General features: G+C 42.7%; 1 long non-coding RNA gene across 1 annotated transcript; it reads right to left on the bottom strand.

Moving 5' to 3' along the window:
* Positions 1-834: 834 nt before the first annotated feature.
* Positions 835-3,738, bottom strand: LOC129057794 (uncharacterized). Its single transcript, XR_008522576.2, has 3 exons — positions 3,312-3,738; positions 2,582-2,804; positions 835-1,751 (listed from the first exon to the last, which is right to left on the bottom strand). It is a non-coding gene; the product is annotated as an uncharacterized LOC129057794 (long non-coding RNA).
* Between the last annotated feature and the right edge of the window lie 4,329 nt (positions 3,739-8,067).

The raw sequence follows: 8,067 nt of genomic DNA, 5'->3' as shown, positions 1-8,067 counted from the left end.
TTCTAAGTTATTTATTTATTTATTTATTTTTGCTTTTCCTTTAATCAAAATGGACTCCAATATTTACAAATCTTTCCAAAGTATTCAATTTAGTCCTAACTCAGGAATTATGAATATTAGTATTTAATTTAGTTAAATGATATAATGACAAGCAAAACTATATTGGCTTGGGAAGAAATATAGCTTACTTTCCATAAATAGGTGAATCCCTGGCTAGGAACACACACATGCTGGCCTTGGGACTATCTAACTCTGTAGAACACAGCAAATCAAAATAGAGGTCCTGGGAGGGATCCACTAATTCAGTGATCCCTCCATTAGACAATGGTTTATGGCAGTAACCATATTCAGGAGAAATATTCCTATAAAAACTCAGCAAATATGGAAAACTGAGCACATGAAGCAAAAATATTTAAAGATTTTCAGAAATTTGGAAAAACTAAATTACATTTTAAGACACAGGATGTCGTGATCTGTTTTGTGCTGATATACTAGAATACCTGAGACTGGGTAGCTTATAATAAACAGAAATGTATTGGCTCACAGTTCTGGAGGCTGGAAGCTCAATATCAAGGTGTTGGCATCTTGCGAGGGCCTCCTTGCTGTGCCATCATATGGCAGAATGCACAGAGAAGGAGAGAACCACTCCATTAATCCCACCATGAGGGCAGGGCCCCTGTGGCCTAACGACCTCTTAAAAGTCTCCCTCTAAATACTGATGCAATGCCAATTAAGATTCAACGTTGAGTTTTGGAGGGGACAAACATTCAGACCTTAGCACAGGAATCATGAATGTAGGCAGTAGAAATATATAAACAAGGTTATAATCATCATGGAGGACTATTTGATATTTATTTGCAATGTTTGTGGTTTGAATTTTCTGACCATGGGGAGACCTCAGAGAGATCATAGAGATGCCTTGGAGAGACCACAGAGACACCTCAGAGCAATCACAGAGACCACAGGGAGTCCACAGGGTGACCACAGAGAGACCTCAGAGAGACCATGAGGAGATAACAGAGAGACTTTGGAGAGAGAGACCACAGGGAGTCCACAAGGAAACCACAGACAGACTATGAGGAGACCATAGAGAGATGCTGAAGAGACTACAGAGAGACCTCAGAGAGACCACCAGCCGACCTCAGAGACACCTCAGAGAGACCACAGAGAGAACACAAATGGACCACGGGGAGACCACAGACAGACCAAGCCTGTGACCTGCGGATTTCAGCCAGTGCAGCCCTTCAGCCTTCTGACAGGCAGCACTGTGGGGCCGTCTGGGTTGTTTTCAGCTACTAAGTTTTTGGTAATTTGGCAGCAGCCACAGGAAATGAACGCATCCCCACACCTTTTTCCGTTAGCTTTTTGCAGTTTCCACGTATATCTTGGCCCTTTATTTTATGCTGAAGTTTTGAGTATCAATATGTATATAGCACTTGTTCTATTAAAAATACACAGAGTTGGCCATGCACGGTGGCTCACAGCTGTAATCCTAGCACTTTGGGAGGCCGAGGTGGGCAGATGCCGAGGTGGGCAGATCACGAAGTTAGGAGTTCAAGAGCAGCCTGGCAAACATGGTGAAACCCTGTCTCTACTAAAAATACAAAAATTAGCTGGGTGTGGTGGTGTGTGCCTATAATCCTAGCTACTCAGGAGGCTGGAGCAGTAGAATCGCTTGAACCCAGGAGGTGGATGTTGCAGTGAGCTGAGGTTGTGCCATTGCACTCCAGCCTGGGCGACAGAGCAAGACTCTGTTAAAAAAAAAAAAAAAAAATTACTCAGAGTTTTTTTTGGAATTGACCCGATAGTATTTTTCTTTTCTTAGCGGGAGTAAAACATTCAAAGATGTAATATGTAATGTTTGTTCTCTAGCTCTCTTTTTAATTAACAAGCGTGAAGACAAAAGTTTCCACTTTTAGCTTTTACATTAGAAGTATTTTCTTTGCTCATTTTTTTCCCTTTTAACTAGCATATTATATTTATTCTACTGTATACTATTTACATCTAAAATAAGAGCCACTGTCTCTCATTAATGCCAAGAGTAAAATATTTATTAGCATTCTTAAATGAATGACAAAATACTTTTTAAATTTTTTCATTAACCCCATCACCCCCAATTTCCATGAAAGCAAAATAAAGTCTTTTAAATCTATTACTATAATGAGTTTTCTATTATGTCCTTTATTTTACAAACTTATTTTTGACAGTTGCATTTTTCAAATGCCTTTTAATATCATTACTTTGAACACAAATTCAATTTTTCCACTTTGTTCATCACTGGCATTTTTGTTAATACTTTCTATTTCTGGTTCTTTAGTCTTTATTTTTACCACCTGTGCCCGTGGGCTTCTCTGCCGGAAGCTGCAGTGCCCAGCTGAGGCTGTCCCCGTGGTGCTCTCAGGCTCAGCCGGCACGTGGCCCTGGGCTGGCTGCATTTCTCCTCTGCCCCCGGGGCTGCCAGAGCCCCATGTCCCTGCCCATCAGTGGAGGCTGGGCTGAACCCCACATGCTGCCCTGTGAGGTCCGTGCTATGGTTGGGATCCATTTCCACCTAGATTTACCTGTTGAAGCCTTGACCCACCTTGCAGGGCACCTTTACTCCTTCCAGTTTAGGCATTTGTGTTGCTTTCTTCCCAGGATTCAGTGGCATGGCAGCCTTCGCTGGGCAGAGATTTGTGGTCAAGCTGAGTCCGGCTGCCACGTCCCAGCCTCGCCCTTCTCTGCCAGACAAGACTCACCCTCACTGGGTGTCTGTGGCTGCACTGTACCCCGCGTTCAGCACTCGTTCTGAACTTGCTGGTAGCCTGGAGATTTTATTCAATTTAAATTTAAAGAAGAAAAAGCCCATGACACTCGCTTATCAAAATGACTAGCATGCAGACGGTTTTGTCTGAGGAAGTGATCTCTGAATAAAAATATGAAAACCTTTTTCACATTTCATGTTTACTCATGACAGTAAACAAAAAATGTTAAGCAAGATGAGGAAGGCCTGAGTCCAAGAGTCAGAAATTTCACAACAAATGATTTAGCTATGGAAAGAAAAATAGTTTGGGCAATAGAACTTGAACTATCATAGGAAAAAAGCATAAGGTTAGATTATTTAGAAAAATATATCAAGACTCGAATATGAAGGTAAACAGCAATGTGCCTTGTTTCAGAGAACAAATAACTCAGCATAAAAAAGAATGAAAAGGAGATAAGGGCATTTGGAAAAGAAATTTAACGGTAACGTAGAAGTCAGTTGAAATCCTGTTTTTCTGTTTGTAGGATCTATTTTCAACATATTTACAAACAAACTAACAAAAAACTACCTCAGCTGACAGATTTACAAACAAGCCAGAGAACCCTGGGACTGTGGCGCACGCCGCTTGCATCAAGGTTTTGTGCCAGGAGAGGGAAGCTGGGCGGGTGCTCTGAGGGAGGAGCCCAGAGCTGTTTTCTGCAGTTCTCAGAAGAGCCCCGTTGAGCTGGGATTCTTCACTGAAATATATCATTCCTCCTTTAACTTGAAATAAAAAAAAATCATAAACTCTCCTGTGCCAAAGCAGATACCCAGGAAAGCGTTGCCTCGTGTTTCACAGTTTTCTCAGAACTTTGAAAATGTGACTAAAAATTATCTAAAAATGGATACAGTATACTTCATATTCACCAAAATCAAATAAAACATTTAGGTTCTAATTTACCATCTTACTTATTGATTCAATTAAATATGTTTTACTTATCAAATGTGAGTACTTTCTATCCTCTTTTTAGATTTAGTGACTAATAAACTCTAAATAAAGCATTTCAAACTTCATTATGCATTCTGACATTTATTTGGAAGTTTTTGTATCTTGATTTTAAAGATTTGAAATTGGCTTTAATTTTTATATAGTGTATTTTCTCAAATAATTTATAACTCAAGTTGACGTAAATGTCTATGAAACTGTGTTTATATTGACTGTAAATGTCCAACCAAGACTACTTTGGGCAAAGGTCATTGTGAAATGAGATGCTCATGCACTTAAAAAAAAAACAAAACTAAATTGTTATCAAAAATAGAGATGTTAAAGTCATATAGGTTACAAATTTACAGTTATAAATATACAACTTATGAAAAGGCATCCATTTACCTGCAATGTTAGAAGTCATGTTTCTAACGCTTGCAATAAAGCACACTGGCTCAGAGGCTGACCCAGAAGCAAGCTCGCTGCTCTATGCAGAAAGGCGTGCGGTGGATTTCGAGAGTCAGGATTTCAGGAGCAACGCCAGACACCGGTGTCAGCGGTCTCAGCTGCAATCAGAAGCCAGTCGGGAGAGGACGGCTGCCCTGGCCTTTTCCACGCCCCGCATCTCCAGCTCAGTTCCAAGATCAGGACGCAGATCTGGCGCCGCAGGGCCATGCCTGCACCCGCGCGGGGGCCCCAGATGGAATTCACACGCTGCTCCACGCTTCCCCTGGGCCCCCCATCAGCCTCGCAGCTCTCGGACTCTCCATCTTCAGCGGCTGCTCCCATGGGGGTCCCTCCTGCCTGGGGCTTGTGTGGGCCTCTATTGGCTTTTATCCTGGACAGGCATGCTAGGACCACTCCCACGGGGCCTCTGGGCATGGGAGACAGTCCTCTCTTCCCTCGGGCAGCAACAACTCCATTCTCTCACGGTCACCTGGGCCCGCTTTTAGCCCCTTTGTTCTGTGGGCCCTGAAGTGCTTAGAACTGCACAGTGGTTGGGGACCATCTCAATCTCCAGCCCCCGGAACCATTTCTGTGCCTGGTGGAAGCATTTCTCCATGGTGTCGTCTTGCTGAGGGTAATTTATATTGGCTGTGGAAATAGGGAAAGACCGGGGTCTCAGTGGCGTCATGCCTTTTCTGGCTCATGACACATCCAGTCTGGGTCTGCCAGGCCTCCCGAGGTTTTCACGGCTGTCTCTATAGGAGGAAGAGGGCTGGAAGATGGTACAGAAAGTGGAAAGGGCCTGGCACTGGCTACGCCACCTCTGCCCACGTTCCATGGTTCAGAACCTCCCCACGCAGCCCCTGTGCCATGGCCCTCCTGACACCACGGCCTCTGGGGCCTGCAGCACCGGCTGGCGGGAAAATACCACCCAGAGTCACAGGTGGGCAATATTGCCCTCTCAACTACCGAGGCTGGTAGTGTGAGCCAAGTGCAGCCTGCCAGGCAGAGTGGGCGAAAAGAGCTCAGCAGGCCAGAGCAAAACTCAGGCAAAGGCCCCACCAGCCACAGAGGTTTCCAGCCAGAAAAACGACACCCCCCTAAATCCCATAACAGTATCTGAGAAGATTCAGCTGGACACCTACACACTGTGCACTGCAGGCAGCGGCTCCTCCAACCTCCCACACTTACCCCAGGCAGCGGCTCCTCCAACCTCCCACGCTTACCAGGAGCCCAGCAAGCTCTTCCTTAGGCTGAAGCCATCCTGACTCAAATCTGCAAGAGACTCGGGTATCTTGAGGGTGTTAAATCAAGTTTAGCCTAAAGCTGCCTCCTTACATATTTTAAGTTCGGCCTAAGGGTTTTTCTGCACATCATGAACCATAACAAGGAGAGGTGTAAGTAGACTGTAGCTTACACTTGTGCCAGTCACTGAGTTTCGGCCAATCAAACATAGCCAACTGTTCAAACTGTGTTCAAATAAGGCAAATGCTGAGCCATAACCAATCCAATGTCCCTTCAATGTCCATAAATCTTCTTCCACCAAATGGTTGTGCTGGAGCCTCTGAACCTACTCTGACTCAGAAGGCAGCCTGGTTCGCAATTCATTCATTGCTCAAAGACTTTTAAATTTAATTTGGCTGAAGTTTTTATTTTATCAAGGGTTACCCCACAGCAAGAGCCCCTACAGAAGCCCGCACGTCATGCTTGCCATCCACCTTCCTTCTCTCTCAACAAAGAAGGAGACCAGGATTTGGAATAGTGGAACCCAATTTTTTAAAAGTTGACAACTCCTGGAAGCCACTGTAGCGACTCGGAATCAACATTCTCAGGTAAGAAGCTCCGAGACTTAAGAGCGTGCTCTGCCCCCGTGATTTCTTGTGGAGGACTCCATCCCAGCACATCCGTATATATCCCGTAATAATAGCTGACTTGTCCTGCATCTCACTTTCATCATGAGAAAAATCATAGTTACAGAGTCATGTATTTTTAACCACATCAGGAGACGACCTCAACAGTAAATAGAAAGGAGTTATATGTAAGAAATGGGAATTTGTACGTGAAATTGGGTGCATGAAGATCACTGACTTTATGACAAAGCAAAGTCTGGAATTAGGTATTTACAGGGTTCTTTCTTTTCTTTATTATGAAATTACACTTCTTTGTTGAAGTTTGCTTTCAAGGGCGTGGTCCTGGCTGTAGAAAACACATTAAAAAGATACAAAACTTGCTCCCTTTATTTTCCATCCAAATGCCTTCTTCTTGGTCTTTGAATTAGACCTAACAAAACTGTAATGATTTCATTAATGAAAGGATAGAAATAAACCAGAAAGCCTGGGTTTCGTTGCTCCTAGAGAAGATGATCATTCCATGTGTATTTTGTTCTGGGCTTTTAAATGTACCATCTGATCAGGAGATTGCTAACATGACAAGTATTTAAAAAATAAACAAAACCATTTCATAAAATGTAACAGACCATAAACATACTCCACATTGTGTCTAATAGTTTGCTGTTTTAAAGCATGTGTGTTAAGGAATTACTGGTTTACTCCACTCTCTTCCATTGGCTGACAGAGAATATGCTGACTTTGTTTTTCTGTGCAAGATGTTTAATGTAGTGTGTAATAATACCGACCTCCACAAGACAGCCTAAACAAACAGAGGTAAGGAAGTTAAAACTTCTCTTTCTCTTGATTTTGAAGTTCTCTTTCCCATATAACTTATAGAAGCATATTTTTATTTCCTTTACCTCTACAAAGTTACAGTAAACTCAATTTCATTATTTTAAGAGTTCAGGCCCTCCTAATAATATCTCCTCCACACAACCACGGAGAGCATTTATTCAAAAGGCTGCATAAAGCTGTTTTGTGAAAGCTTTAGCTGACAAATGTCCTGAAATCACCATCTTCCATTTCCTGCTGGAGGGCTATGCTTTTCTCCTGCAGTTTGGCGAGAGATCCTTCTCTCTGCAGCCTCCTCCACTTACTTTACAGGAGGGTCCAGGCTTCCTTTTCTTCAATAATCTATTATGTCTTACTTCATAGTGGTATTCAAATTGTTTATTCAATAGTAGTATTTTAAATTTTATTTTGCTTATGTATTTACCTTTCACTAAAGAATATAAATGAAACAGACATTTATATATCTATTTTAAATTCACTCTGGCATAGAAAAGAAAGTTAATTCAGAATTTCGGCAGGTCCTTAATGCCAGCTTTTCCCTCTTGCCAGGCTCACATTTCTAACGTAGTTCCCTTTTTTACCCGTTGGAAATCTATCACAAAAACACCCATGCTGTTTTTATAAAGACTTATTTTTCCTGGCTTTATTTCCTACCACAATCAGAAGAAACACGGAGACTCTAGCTGTCTAAAAACCTGGGTCCTCGTTAGAACTTTCTATTGCCAAGGGCAGGCTTCTCTCAGTTGCTTGCTGAGCAGAAATGCCACCTTCCCACTGGGCTCCCTGCCAGCTCTGGTGGCCTAGGAAGGAGGGGAGAGAAAGCTGCCAGGAACAGGCTGCAAGATTCCTCCAAAGACCTTGATGTCCAGGTTAGGAAACCATGTGTTCCTATGACTTCCCATATAAATAGGATAAATGTTTGTTATCCATATGGCTGGGGCTTGTGTTCCAGGAGTGAGATTCAAGTTGCTTAGCACTTCCTAGAAAAGTGTTGGTCTGTTAGAAACAGGCATGAGAAGCCTGGTAATCACCAGCACTGCTGATCACACTGGAGGAAAGAAAAAACTCTCTTCATCTTAAGTGGGATTTCCAAAGCAAACATGAGGAGTTCCTTATTAGAGCCATAATAGCTTCAGAGATGATACATTTATTCCCAGGAAATGTATCAGACATGCATCTTCCACCTTCTGTACATTATAAACTATGCAGAAAATAGCTAGTTGACTCAAATC

Source organism: Pongo abelii, chromosome 12 (genome assembly GCF_028885655.2).
Source record: "Pongo abelii isolate AG06213 chromosome 12, NHGRI_mPonAbe1-v2.0_pri, whole genome shotgun sequence".
NCBI classification, from domain to species: Eukaryota; Metazoa; Chordata; class Mammalia; order Primates; family Hominidae; genus Pongo; species Pongo abelii.
This window is presented reverse-complemented; position numbering and strand designations above follow the sequence as displayed.